This window comes from Hydra vulgaris, chromosome 13 (genome assembly GCF_038396675.1).
Source record: "Hydra vulgaris chromosome 13, alternate assembly HydraT2T_AEP".
NCBI classification, from domain to species: domain Eukaryota; kingdom Metazoa; phylum Cnidaria; class Hydrozoa; order Anthoathecata; family Hydridae; genus Hydra; species Hydra vulgaris.
The window spans coordinates 55099608-55114414 of record NC_088932.1 but is presented as its reverse complement, the minus strand read 5'-3'; the positions used below and the strand labels follow the sequence as shown (position 1 = coordinate 55114414).

Below are 14807 nucleotides of genomic sequence, written 5' to 3'. Positions count from 1 at the left end.
ATCAGTGTCTAGGTCATGTAGTAAAAAAATCTCTTTATGTCTAGAATATGAGGTTTTATGGCATTCTAACTTCAAACTTACCAATATCATATAAAATCATTTTGATAATTTTACAACATTTAAATTAGATGAATATATCTGAATTGAGCAATTAAACTTTGATAATTGGAAAAGACAAGGAACCAAGGAGCAAAAATAAAACAAAATATGCATTAAAAAAACTTTCATAATTTAAGAACCACATTGAAAAAAAAATCAGAGAATTTCGGGTTGTATGGCCTGGTTGTTTTGACATGGAATTACTCTTAGGAAAAGAAATAAAAACTACACGTTTAATTCAGGAGCGGATCCACAATTTTTTGGTGTTTGAGTTAAATAACTTCCAGTTAAGTTCTATATTCCAAACCTTGATGTTTTGCAAAAATTTGCGCTAGAAAGAACCTGGGAACAAAAATACCCTAAAAATTAGAAATCTAAAACGTTGGGGAAATTTATTTTTTGAAATATGAATTCTAATATCCTAAACTAGGTAGAAATTTCTTTAAGGTAACAAAAATTTCATTGAAAAATAATGATTTGTTTAGAAATTATACCTAATTGAACAACCCTCTGAGGGGTTTTTCAATTAGGTATAATTTCTTTTTTTGAGGGGTTGTAAACTTTACATGGTTATACCTTTTAAAAGCCAAATGATTTTTTGACAAAATTTTAAAAATATGTACAATTTTTAGTCTTATTAAAGCAAATAATTTTTCTGTTTGGAAAAATCAATTCCCCTCACGTTTGGGTGGATGATTTGTACTTTTTAGGGTATTTTTGTACCCAGGCTCTTTGCAGGGCAATTTTTTGCAAAACATCTTTAAATGACATAAGTATGAACATTCAAAGGTTTGGAGTATAGAACTTACCTAGAAGTTACTTAACTCAAACACCAAAAAATCGTGGTCCGCCCCTGCAATTATATATCGTCAGCTCGGAATACAAGTGTCGTATCGAAAAATTTTTAAAACTATTTATAAATATGAAATTATCTAATTTCTCTAAATTTAAAGATGTGTAAATATAAAAAATTATTTTTGTATAAAGTTACAATATATTATTATACAAAAGCAATTTTTTTCATTAACATGATGTTAAATTTTCATAAATTAAATAACTATATTTTTATAAATAATTTTAATAAATTATCGATACGACACTTGTATTCCGAACTGACGATATACATTTTTAGTACAAAAGTAAAATATTTACAAAACTATGCATTTGGCATAAATGATTTTTTCACACAATGTTCTTCAAACATACAATGATCTTATTTGAAATTTTAAGCTTAAAAAATTTACCGCACACCTAAAAATTTTACAGTAGCAGGTGTCCATTATTTTAACATTTATAATTGATATTTAAGTACTTTTTAATTATAAAATGAGTTTTTTATTCATATATTTAAATTCCTCACCTAGAGATCAACTAAGTCACTTATTTTTAGAATTCACACGTTTAAAGACTTGGTTTTATAAGGAGAAATGTAAATTTAAAAATGGCGGAAAATGAATATCAATAATAGTTGCTAAAATCAATAATAGTTGCTAAAATTAAAACAACCATTACTCACAAACCGTTGGGAGTTGGACCTTAAAATTTTGGGATTTATCTTAATTTATAATGTACTAACTATGGTAAAAATATAAAGAAAATCCAAGGATATAGGGTTGCATGACCTGGTTGTTTTGACATGGAATTACTCAGAATTACATGAAATTATTTTGAAACTTTAAAAAAATCAAAAACTAAAAAGCAATGAAAAAAATCCTAAAGCAAATAGAAAAAAGTTCACTGATAAATACAATGAATTGTATTTATCAGTGAACCCTTTTCTATTTGCTTTAGGAATTTTTTTCATTGCTTTTTAGTTTTTGATTTTTTCTAACCTTAAATAGCCGTTTCTATGAGCGTTGCTTGCTCGGTGTAGTTAAGGAAGTTTAAAAATATTATAGCGTTTGTATGACATTTTTTTGACTACGACATATTTCCGTTAAATGATCAGGTCTGTGAAATATAAAAAGACAAATAAAATTAAAATGATAAATTTTGCGCTATCATAAGGGGTCGTCCATAAATTACGTTACGCTTTAGAGGGGAAGGGAGGGGTAGGCAATTTTGTGATGTTTTGTTACGAGGGGGAGAGGTGTCTCACTTATGTGACGTAATTTTTTTTTTTTAGTTTTAAATCTAGAGAAGACTTTCTTTTAATTATATAACTATAATTTATAATTAAACAATATGATCTGTTCTGATAGGTTATTGGCAATTTTTCTTAATTAAAAGCTCTTTCTTGGTCGGAATTCTGAAGTTTTTTGTGTAAACTGATAGAAATATTGTGTTTTGACAACTATATACAGTTAATATACGTCAAAACCGATTAGAACTAGGATCAATAGTAAATTATGGAACTTTTTCTAAAGTTTTTTTCTAAATTCATATTAACTCCGATGAGCGGAATTGATCTGAAGACTCCAAAATGGTGTTTTTTAGATTCACTAAAAAAAGGTAGTAAAAAGGTTTTGGAAATTATATAAAAAAAAAAAGAAAAGTTTTTTTAAATATTAACCTGAAGCAAAAAAAAGTATATCATCTAAAGCTCTTGTTTGGACATAATACCCTGATAAAACCATGCTAATTCCAAATAAAAGAATTCGAATAATTTGAAATTGCCTTAACAACACCGAGAGGGGTAAAAATGCTACCTTGCTAAAATAAATCTCTTTTATCAGTTCTAATTTTTTTTTTCTCATATAAAGGTCTATATTTTTTTTAGATTCTACAATAGTTACTGTTTAAAATCATAGAACTTTTCAAAAATCAATTTTTTCTAACTTTTTTAGTAGTCTACAACCAGCTTCTTTCTTATTAGTTTTCTTTTTTTTATCTTTTACTCTTTTTATCACCATTTTCTATTTTAGTAGTCTACCACCATCTTCTTGTTTTATAACCAAGCAAATTTTAGTGTAGCTGTAGCATTTAACTCAGAAAGTTAAAGATTTGATTACTTTTGAAAATGGTTTAATAAATCTTAAATTTTCGTTAAATTAAAAGTGCTTTTCAGCAAAAACTAGTTAAAGATGTCGACAGGTTATGTAAGTTGGACAAAACATTTACATAAGGCGATAAATCATTAAATTTATATCAGTTATCTAAAGGCTAATATAATAAACTGCTTACCAACTCTATACCACATCCTATGAAAAATCAGAGTCGCAAATAAATAGCCGGTTAAATATGGATGGGAAAGTTATTTTACATAATCATACATTTTTCAACAGAATTGAAATTAATACACCATCGAATTGCATTGTTACTTTAAATGATCGTTAAGACAATTTTTTTAAACAAACCTTATGTCCGCTAGCAAAAATTGAAATCGGAAGGTCAGTAAATTTATTTTATCTAACGTTAATGCTGAGCTGAAAAATATTCTCTGTCTCAATCAATGGAAAAGCACGCAAAACGTTGTATAATGGTTTCAAAGGTATTAAAAACAAACTTTTTTTATAGTTTTTTCTTTTTTGACATTATCAAATCATATTCAGCGAATATGATTAAATAACGTCAAGTTATTAAATCATATTCGCTATTTTGTCAAATATTTTTTTATTAAATTATTTAAACAAGTCCAAAAATTAAAAATTAAAAATTATTTAAACAAGTCCAAATATCGTTGTTGTTTAATGATGAGCAACCATGAACTAAAAAGAACAGTGGTTTTTTGATGTTGAAACGGGTGCTTTTAACAGTGCAGAAGTAAGTACTCACTTACTTCTGCACTGTTAAAAGTCGGAATTTTTTCGGAATTTTTTCTTCTCTTTCAGCAATCCAAGTATAATAAAAAAACATACTTTGGCTTATACCAAGACAATGGGTTAACTGTTTTTAAAAATGCTAGTGGTCACCATATGAATACAATAGAAAAACATATTGTTCAAAATTTTAGAATTAACAATCATACAATGCAATATGAAAGTTGTGAAACTTCTTAATGTAACACTAAAGCTCTATGTCAAATCTTTTAGATTTGTTTCGTAAACCAAATGATGAAATAATTTATAAACACGTTGATTCCAATTACCCTCCTGGGATGATAAAGCAACTTCCTCTTTCTATAGAATTAAGGATGTCAGTTAATTCATTTAATGAAACCGTTTTTCAAAACTCTACCCATTTGCATCAAGATGCATTTAAAAATCTGATTACAAATTTAAATTTAACTATATTCCGAAACTCATACAACCTCCATCAAAAAACTGTAAGCACAGTAAAATCTGGTTTAACCCCCCCCCCTCCTCCTTCCCATATAGTAAAAATGCTTCCACAAAAATTGATTAACTTCTTTTGGATTTGATAGACAAGCACTTCCCAATCAGCAATAAACACCACAAGATTTTTAATAAAAATACTCTAAAGGTGAGAGACAGCTGTATACCAAACATCAAATCAATCGTTAACTTTGATAACCATCATGAAAAAAAAAAACACTCCAGATTCCAATAAAAACTGCTGTTGCGTTAGTACCCTTTAAATCAGTACCTTGTAAATAACATAGCGTATCAAGCCACTTTATACCCAGGCACTTCGGATAGTAATGAATAAGTGTAATTAGTATAACCATACAAAATCTTTTAATATCGAAAAATAGAAAAACCTTACTGAATTGTATAAGTATGGAGGCTAAAAGAAAGTGGAGTAAACCCAACAATTAAATGGAAAATTGTAAAACGTTGTAAATCTTACAATAACACGATAAAACAATGCAACCTATAGGTTGCATTGTTTTATAGACATATATGTCTATATGAAAAGTATGTCATTGTATCTTACACCAATGATAACTTATTAAATAAAGAGGAATAAGTTGGTATCTAAATGCAGACATAAAAAAAGAAAAAAAGAATGAATGCATATGAAGACTCCACGGGAAGAAACGGCAGGGTCACATTATGAAAATTTTGACATTTTATACTTTCCAACTTTATAAACAATATTACTATACTTTTTATTTGAATTCAAATCAAATAAACGATTGGATGTACTTTTAAATGGAACTTTTTTGATGGAACTAAATCTTTTTCTTTTATTATACAAGACATATCTCCCCGAAAAGGCAAGTTTTTATGAACTCAAATAATATTCGCAACTTACAAATAGACATAAACCAAGTTTACCGTATTTATTTTTTGAATTATCAAGACTCATACATAACGTTTTAAGTCTTTGTTTTTTAAAATTATCGCTGGTGATTTGGTTAATGTAAATAAAATAATAAAAATGTCGACACTTGGAATACCATTAAAAGTGCAAAAGAAATCCAAGAAAAGAAAAAGTAAGGAAAGATTGCGTGAAAGTATAAAAAAACAAAGACTAGCATCGCATAAAACAGGACTTGAATGTAATTGTAAAAGATTAAAATGCTTCGAAGTTGTTAAAGAAGATAGAAAAGTTTTATTGAGATATTTTAACTCTCTATCGAGCAAGGATGCTCAAGATTCGTATCTTGCTAGCTTAATAACTTTGAATAACGTTTTAAGAAGAAGACCACGAAACATTAATTCAAAAGGTTACAATAGCAGTTACAAATATAAATTTTTTATTACAAATCTCGAAATACTTACGAGTAAGAGTTCGTTTGTTCATGTTTGCTTTTCTGCATTTATTTCAATTTTTGGCATAAAGAAGGGAAAATTGGAGACCATTAAAAGAAGCCTTTTGACTACAGGTAAATTTTATATTTTCATTGAATATAAAATAATTTTTTTATTGGAAGTTTTCATATATATAAAAGTTATGTTTTTTCTCATTACAGGTCACTCTCCCCAGGATAGTAGAGGTCAACACAAGAATCAGTATAATAATTTTACTCCTGAACTAAAAAATAAAATATGTGATCACATTTCTTCTTTCAGAGGTCGAGAGTCCCACTATTCTCAAAAAAAAACTAGACGACTATATCTTCCTCAAGAATTAAATATTACCAAGATGTACGACGTGTTTAAAATCAAATATGCGAATGATAAATTGTCATATGAATCTTATCGCAACATATTTAACACTAGTTTTAACATTTCATTTGGGTACCCAAGGACTGACACGTGTTTTAAATGTGATGAGTTTAAAATTAAAATTGATGCAATAAAAATTGAACTATCTTTTAATTCAGAATATACAAAGCTTGGACAACAACTGCATGAGCTAGAACTACAAAAAGAACAGCACCACAAGGATGCAGAAACATTTTATGTTAGGAAAAGAAATGCTCGGTTTAAAGCACAAAGGGAGAACAAATTTGAAGCAATTGCTTTTGATTTCCAAAAAAATCTTAACCTACCAAATCAATCAACCAACGACTTTTACTATAAACGAAAATTAGCATTTTTTTCGTTTAATATTCATGTGCTTTCAAGCAATGAGGTTTATTTGTATTGTTATGATGAAACTATAGCTAAAAAAGGGGCTGACGAGGTAACTTCCATGTTATATGATTTTTTTATAAAACATTTAGACAAAGACATTCGATCTGTAGAGCTATTTTGTGATTCATGCGCTGGCCAAAACAAAAATTATACATTAATTCGTTTTATGGATTTTCTTATTCATGAAAAAAAAGGTCTGACTTTATTAAAGTTACATTTCCTGAACGTGGCCATTCTTATATGGAATGTGATAAAGACATGGGGTTAATTAATTGCAAAACACCCGCTAGTATGCCATCAGATTGGATTGAAACATTCAAAAATGCTCGTAAAAGACCGAATCCATTTCATGTTATAGAATTAATGCAAGAAATGGTTAAAAGTGTAACTGATTTTATGAGACTTATTTATAAGAATAAATGTCCGATTCCAACTCGTCCACTTCGTGAAATGTGTTTCAGAGGAGACTCCGGTGGCATTATATTTCATCGTGATTCATGGAATGGATTATTGTTAAAAACAAAGTTAAAAAATAATAGGAAGTACACTATCAATAGTGAGATCCCTATTTTATATAATGCAAAACTTAGCATCTCTGAGGGAAAGTACAGAGACGTACAAGTATTAAAAAGATTTTTATCCAATACTTAGTTTTATGATTCTTTGTCATACAATGAGGCAGTTGTTGAGACATTCCATGAAAATATTGATTCTGAAGATGAAGAATAAATAGGCTTCTTATTTGATTTAAAGTTTGTTTTCAATTTGTTTTTTCTTATTGTTTCTTGAAAGATTTATAATCTTGTAATATGTTTCTTATTTCAAACTTAATTTACAACAATTTATATAATTAATGATCACAAGATATTGAATATATCTTGTGACTATTAGTCAAGATAAGAGAATAAAATTTATAAAAAATAATTCTCTATTGTTTGTAATTCATTAAATTTTAAAGCCCCTTTATTGTCAGGTAAGAAACTTTGCATTAAATAACTGTTTTTGCTTACAGCTTTTTGTCACCTGTATACTGTGACAGATTAAGACTTTTCGGAACCCAAGGGTATATATATATATATATATATATATATATATATATATATATATATATATATATATATATATATATATATATATATATTAGAGGCCTTTTTTATGTTCCAGTGCCTATAAGTGACTTAAAAAAAAAGGCCCTCTATAATATATATGGGGCCTCTAAATTTGCGGGGCCCAAGGCTTTAGCCCCCTAGCACCCCTTAATCTAACACTGTTTGTATAGGTAAAGTTATATAGGTATTTGTTTAACCTTAGAATGAATAACAAATTGAACTTTGTCAACACTAAAAAATATTTTTAGTTTGATCCCAAAGACTATTACATTGTCAATATTAGGTCACAGTGAGGAGGATGTTTGGTAAAAAAAGCTTCAGCCTAATTTTATTTATAAGCTAATATAAAATAATTGATGTTTTAGCTTTTTAATATATCTAAAAACAAAAAAAATAATAAAACACATTTTACCGGGGAAAAAACGGCAGAGTCCATAAAAAACCTAGTTTAAAAAAAAAAGTCTGTGAAAAAAATTATTATTTTCAAATTAAAAATAGAACTTAAATTGGATAAAAATTAGTTACTTTTGCAATAGATCTTAAAAATATATATCTTTTTCTTGAAAATAAAAAAGTTATATAGGTTTAAAAGTTTAAAAATGATTTATCGCAAAATGAAAAAATGTGACCCTGTTGTTTCTTCCCGTGGAGTCTTCATATGTCTTGATTTATGCGCATCTGCAAATATATGTATGTATGCTACTTATGGAGGTAAACCGTCTCATAGCAGTGGTCTGACAATTTTGTCGGCAGAACACGGTCGTTTCGTTATGGACATTTATAAAGCGCAAGCGCATTACGTATAAATTAAAATGCGCAGCTAAAGCTGTTATTTTACTTGCCTCGAAAACGGAGCATTTGGAGGTATTTTTAATCTTTGATATACACGATACGAATATAATAAAACTTGTTAACAAACATTATTTTTATTAACTTACAGTTTAGTTAGTAAAAATAATAAGAAATAAAAACCAAAAAACCCACACATGAAACTTTAACTCACCTGCCAAGTTAACCGAGATTTTATCGTGGATTTTACTATCAGTCTTACTCTTTGATAAAACATACGAAGATCAATTTTTTTAAAAAAGTGTTATTTATTATTCGAAAGAACAAAAGTTGAGCTGTATTATATAGCATAGTATTTTTACCAGCCATTTTTTTACACAAAGATTTGAAGCTACAAAGTTGAGTAATATTTCGCTGCTTTTCTACGATTGGTAGAATAATTAGTACAAAAGGGCCGACTCATTTCGACATTTTTATACCTTATACAAAAATATTAAATATACAAATAATTTCAACTATATAATTTTGTGATGCATAGTTATTTTATTATATATGACTCTAACAAATATATATATATATATATATATATATATATATATATATATATATATATATATATATATATATATATATATATATATATATATATATATATATATATATATATATATATATATATGTATATATATATATATATATATATATATGCATATATACATATGCATATATATAATATATAATACATATAACTCTAAATTTTATCATATAGTTTTTTTCTTCGAGGGATGATCGGCGGTTTTAATGAAGCTGCAGTTAAGTTATTTCTTATAAAATAATCTCTCATTATACATTCTAGTTTTTGCGTACCAGACATGCTTGAGTATATTTTCCCAATATTATTGAATTCTGCATGTATACTTTCGCCACCTTGCTCCCCATACAATCCAAGGCCCACTCCCCATGTGCTCAAAAAAACTCCCATGTGATTTTCTAGCATGTGCATTTTTGGAGTTATTGACTTATTAGGCCAAGTGCTTCTAAAAAACTTCATAAGTTCGCATACAGTTGTTTCTACAAAACAAACAAACAAGTATTAAAAAGAACCTAACAAAAATAATAATTTATATTTTATATATATGGTAAAATATTTTCATCGATATTTATTAAATTATTTAAGGAGTATTATTTATAATAGTATTATAAATAATACTCCTTAAATAATTTAATAAATATCGATGAAAATATTTTACCATATATATAAAATATAAATTATTATTTTTGTTAGGTTCTTTTTAATACTTGTTTGTTTGTTTTGTAGAAACAACTGTATGCGAACTTATGAAGTTTTTTAGAAGCACTTGGCCTAATAAGTCAATAACTCCAAAAATGCACATGCTAGAAAATCACATGGGAGTTTTTTTAAGTTTTTTTTAAGTTTTTTTAAGGGAGTTATTTTAAGGAGTATTATTAATACTCCTTAAAATACTACTACTTCTGCACATACAAAACAACTTCTGTGATGCCAATATTAATGAAAAAATTACCCAAACTCTTTATATTTTATCCGTTGAATAAATGACATGAGTTCATATCATTGTCAAACTTTGAATAATTTTTGCTGTATGTCAACCGCTTCCATATATATTGGATGTTCTTGATCTTTTATATTATTAAAAACCGTTTGCGGAATTGAGTCACATAACTTTTTCATGTTATTAAACTAAAAAATAAAATAAAAAGCATTTATCACACCGTAAGATGTATTATTATATGCATATGCTTTATAAGTATACTTATACGTATATATATACATGAATATATATATATATATATATAGCATATATATATATATATATAGCATATATATATATATATATATATATATATATATATATATTGTGAACATGATTTCCTACGAACAAGCAACTGTGATAAGCTTGACGTTGTACTCCACATGACTGCAAAACAGATTCGATTCCCTTCAATATCGGCCCCATTCCTTCTATTAATTTAAATTTAGAACATTCCGCAATTCCTTCCTCCTTCAAAATTAAATTTAAATATTGATGTACAAAAAATCTAGATAATACAGTCATTGAAATATTAAAAAAAAATAGAAAATCCTTAAAATGAAAAACTATGCCCTCAAAATTATTTCTAGTGCTATTTAATGTTGATACCTTTTCTACTCTCTTCGACTTTAACAGTGCAATTCTCTCAGAGTACATTTTTATAACTCAAATCACAAATAAATTTTTAAAATATTCTTTTTATTCACCTCCATTTAATTGCTTGAAGCTCTCTAATTTCATCTATGTGTTTTGAGAGTGAAATTTTGAGGTTTGCTCTATGGTCTTTGGCCTCAAATATATTGAAAACCGTAGTGTTACTCATTGAATTGGGTTTAGCAACATTAGCTACCTGATAGCTCATTTTAAATGAACCACCTCCATGGTCACCACCAATTTTTATGTGTATTTCACTAGGAGTTATCTTTTCATATGTTAGTTTGTTATATCTATGATAATATAGAAAAAAATTACTATTTATAATACAAATAATAGAATTTATACAAAATTGAACATATACAAGATTTATGATTTTTTTAATAGAGTTTTCAAAAAAAAAGCATACACTTCTTATGTTTTTGTAATTCTATTTTCTTATGTATTTAATAAGAATTTATAAACTTTACATTATTCTCTTATTATATTTTGAACTTACCTTTCTAACTCATCCAGTACCTTGATTATATGTGATGGCAAATCATGCTGTCGGTGGATCTTTTAATTCAAACGCTCCTTTTTTGTTTTTTAATTCAAACAGCAATTCTATACCTTCCACAATCAAATCGTTACCTGACCAATATTTTGAAACTTTTCATTGAATAGAAAGGGTAGGTTTGATATTTTTTGTCTGTAAAAATCTGAAATAAAAAAAAAAACACTAAAAATACAATAAAATGCTGATAATACAAATATATTTACAAATACAAAACTAATTTTGTTATGCAAATGAAAAAAAATAAACAACTGCATGAAAATATTTATAATTTAAAATAACTGAATAAGTGTTTTATGAAAAATGTATTGTTATAAAAAGAATATTATATACCTTATCATTTTTTTCATCTTTTCCCAAGGTAAACCACAGTCTGCATTAAGTGCTACAAAATCTTCTGGTTCTATCTTAACTTGGGAAAGATTTGACTTTTTAAAATATTAATTTTATCATTTTTATTAAAAGAATTGAGCATAAGTGCTACTTGTTGCATTTTTGCCTTTTTTGTTGGCCCTGCATTTTCTATTAGCGATTGGTAGAGTTGCTTTTGACGTCTTCGAATGGTTTTCTGACTAATCTCAGCTGACGTTTTGAAGGTCTTTGAAGTCACTGAAAACTGTATAGCCTAATTAGTGAAAAAAAAATCTCTTTATGCAAATTATTTATGAGCATTTTATGAAATTGAACATTTTTGTTAAAAAAAACTATATATTTTTTACCCTTGGACCACCAGAAGGAAGTTCAAATGAATGTGATTTATTTTTTGCCATTTTTAGTTTTGCAAAGTGAGCAAATGCATAGTCTAGTTCTTTAGGAATATCACTATTTTCTTTAATTTTGTAAATACCTGTAACTGTCAATGAAGAGGAATTCAATGCTGAACAATTGTATGATATGTTTTCACTTTTGCATACTTGTTCATGTTTCCGTCAGGGTTAGGGTTAGGGTTAGGGTTTAAAGCATTAAATTTTTTATTACATGAGTTCTTGGAACACTTTAGAACTATATTCTCAAGGATATTTTGCATAGTTGTTGCTTTTGAAATGCTACCTAGAGGTATGTTAGAGCAGCATATTTCGCATTTTGTTTTTGTTTCTTGTTTTGCAATTAAGTTTGGAAAAATACATGAAGCACAAAATATATGTTGGCAGTTATTAAGTAAAATAGGTCGATGTAACATTCTTTTGCAAATCTTGCAGACGCATAAATCTATGTGGGGGTTATCAGCTATGCTGATAGACTCATAGCATAAGCGAGACATTCCAGAAAAACTGTCTATAATTTCATTAATTGACTTCCTTGTCCATATATCTTTATTAACTGATGGTGGTTTTCCAAATGGTTTCTTTTTCTTTCGGCCAGATTTCTTTACAAAACATATACAGCTTTCAAGAGAGCATGTTTGTGGCCAGTAAGTTAAAATGAAATTAAAAGAGGCTGTTCCTCGTTGTTCAAAATGTCTCATTAATGTATAACATTTCAAGCAAATTTTTGGTGGGTGGATCTCTGTTCTGTCTTCTCCTATTTTAGTGAAAAATGCTTGGCCGACTCTAGCTATTATATTTATCACATTAAACGAGTCTGCTCCAATATAATTTCCACATAATCTGCATAGTTTTAAATAGATTTTTATAGCCAGTCAAAGTTTACCAAAAAGCAATGAATGCAGAATTTCTTTTATATTACTACAATATTTGGTCCTATAAAAGTCTATAAAAATTTTTGAATGAGATAAAACAACATTGATAAGTAAAAAATATAATAGTTGTAAAATGTGTGCCAATCTTTGTCGTCTTCAAAAAACATAGAATTTTAACAGTAAAAAAAAATCCATGTGAACGCATGCGCACTATAAATGTCCGCCGGGGATCAATATCAAACGACCGTGAGAAGCGTAAACTAGGTACTTTGATAAAAAATTTAATATAATACAATTACAAAACTTATGCTGTTACATAGAGCTTAATGAGAGCTATCCAATGACGCCTAATTTGTCTGTCTATGTTAATTATGACGGAAGTTATGATTTTTTTTCCGCGTGTAAAAGTGGTAATTTCTGCTATAGAAAATTAAGAAAAACCGTGACCAATATTTTGCGTTACTGGCACTAAAAACTGCATCAATAAAAAACCGACTGAGATAATGTAATAAAATTTAAAACAGTGATTCATCATTATTAGATCTTTAATTTATTACATTTTTTATGAATCAAATAGCTTATTTTCATCTTATCAGATACAAAAAACAATGTGGAGTGGGGGTGAATTTTGACGAGGATGCAATTTAAAAATTAATAGTTCACAAACTAAGTGCAAAGAAGACTTATTTTTCTTAAACATAAAGTTAATATAATGGCTCATTACATTAACTTTATGTTTAAGGTACAAATTACTAGTCTGCTGAAAGGAGGCTTATATAAATATTAATTATCAATATAATATTGAAAATCTTTTAAAATGGAGTAAAATTGACAACAACATAAAGTTAAACATAATTAATCATAAAAAATGATACGTTCAAAAGAACAAAAAAATTAAAATGCATAACTAAAATAAAATACTATTGTAAACATTTGTCTAATATTTAAATACCGGTAACTAAATGTAGAACCTGAATCAATAGAAAACTAAATCACCAAGAGCAACGTCAGCCAAGAGGCTATCTACTGGTATTTTAAAGTCTTCTGCATCATCTTCTTCTTCATCCTCTTTCCAATATGCAATTCTAAAACTAACAACTTTTCCAGTAACAGGTGGTAACTTCATAACTATTCTCCCTTATAAGCTACTTCATTCCCCTCCTCATTCCATAAATGTTCAACTCTAGCTCCTTCAATTTTAACTGGATCCTCATTTAACATTTCTAATACTTTGACTCTTTGGTATTCTGAGAGTGAAGAGAAAATGGAATTGTGTACAGTATCTAAATTATTTTCTAAAATAAGTTTTTTTATAAATCTAGCTAATCTATTTATCTGTTCCATTTCTCTCTTCTGACCTTTTTCTTTTAACCGTAACTTTGCTAACTCTTCTCCTCTCAACCTTCTCTCTTTACTTTGTTTTCTTGAAACTGCCCCCCTAGATATACAAAATTTAACTATTTTTTCTTGCTCTTTTTTTGTATTATTACACAGCCAGTCCAGAGATTTGTTCACCTTAACCTTTGTCTTGCCATCTAAAAATGAAATTTCAGCATTGGGCGCCCTGCGAGTAAAAAAGTCTATCATGCCAAGGGTTTTCTCAGCCCAAATATTATTAACAGGGGCACTGCCTTATCTTGCATGAACTGGGTCGGTGTAGAGAGTTCACCAGTCAAGTACCTTGACAGCTGCCTTTTTAAAATTGTCACTGTAGCATTAGCTATTATTTTTAAACAGAAAGCAATGCTCCAAATACTTCCCTTCAATAATGCAACCAATGTCTCATCAGAAATCAGAGGGCGACCAAATGCATCTAACTGTGACGACAATAGAAATTCCGGCTCATCACAAAGTATTTTCACAACCTTAGTTGCAGACTTGAGGTACTCAGCCTAAAAAGAAGTTATCTTTTATTAGAAGTTATTTTTTTAAATCATAAATTAATACATGCATTAAATGTTTGAATTACATTGTAAGAATAAAAAAAATTGCATAACAATTCAAAATGGTTTCTTTGTTTTTCCT

The 14807-nt window shown here is 27.9% G+C and overlaps 2 long non-coding RNA genes across 2 annotated transcripts; both read right to left on the bottom strand.

Annotated features, from left to right (window-relative positions):
* Positions 1–10755: 10755 nt before the first annotated feature.
* LOC136090206 (uncharacterized) lies at positions 10756–11132 on the bottom strand. The gene is made up of 2 exons (XR_010643256.1): positions 11087–11132; positions 10756–10880 (listed from the first exon to the last, which is right to left on the bottom strand). It is a non-coding gene; the product is annotated as an uncharacterized LOC136090206 (long non-coding RNA).
* Positions 11133–11587: 455 nt separating this feature from the next.
* LOC136090195 (uncharacterized) lies at positions 11588–12101 on the bottom strand. Its single transcript, XR_010643241.1, has 2 exons — positions 11863–12101; positions 11588–11768 (listed from the first exon to the last, which is right to left on the bottom strand). It is a non-coding gene; the product is annotated as an uncharacterized LOC136090195 (long non-coding RNA).
* Positions 12102–14807: the final 2706 nt, after the last annotated feature.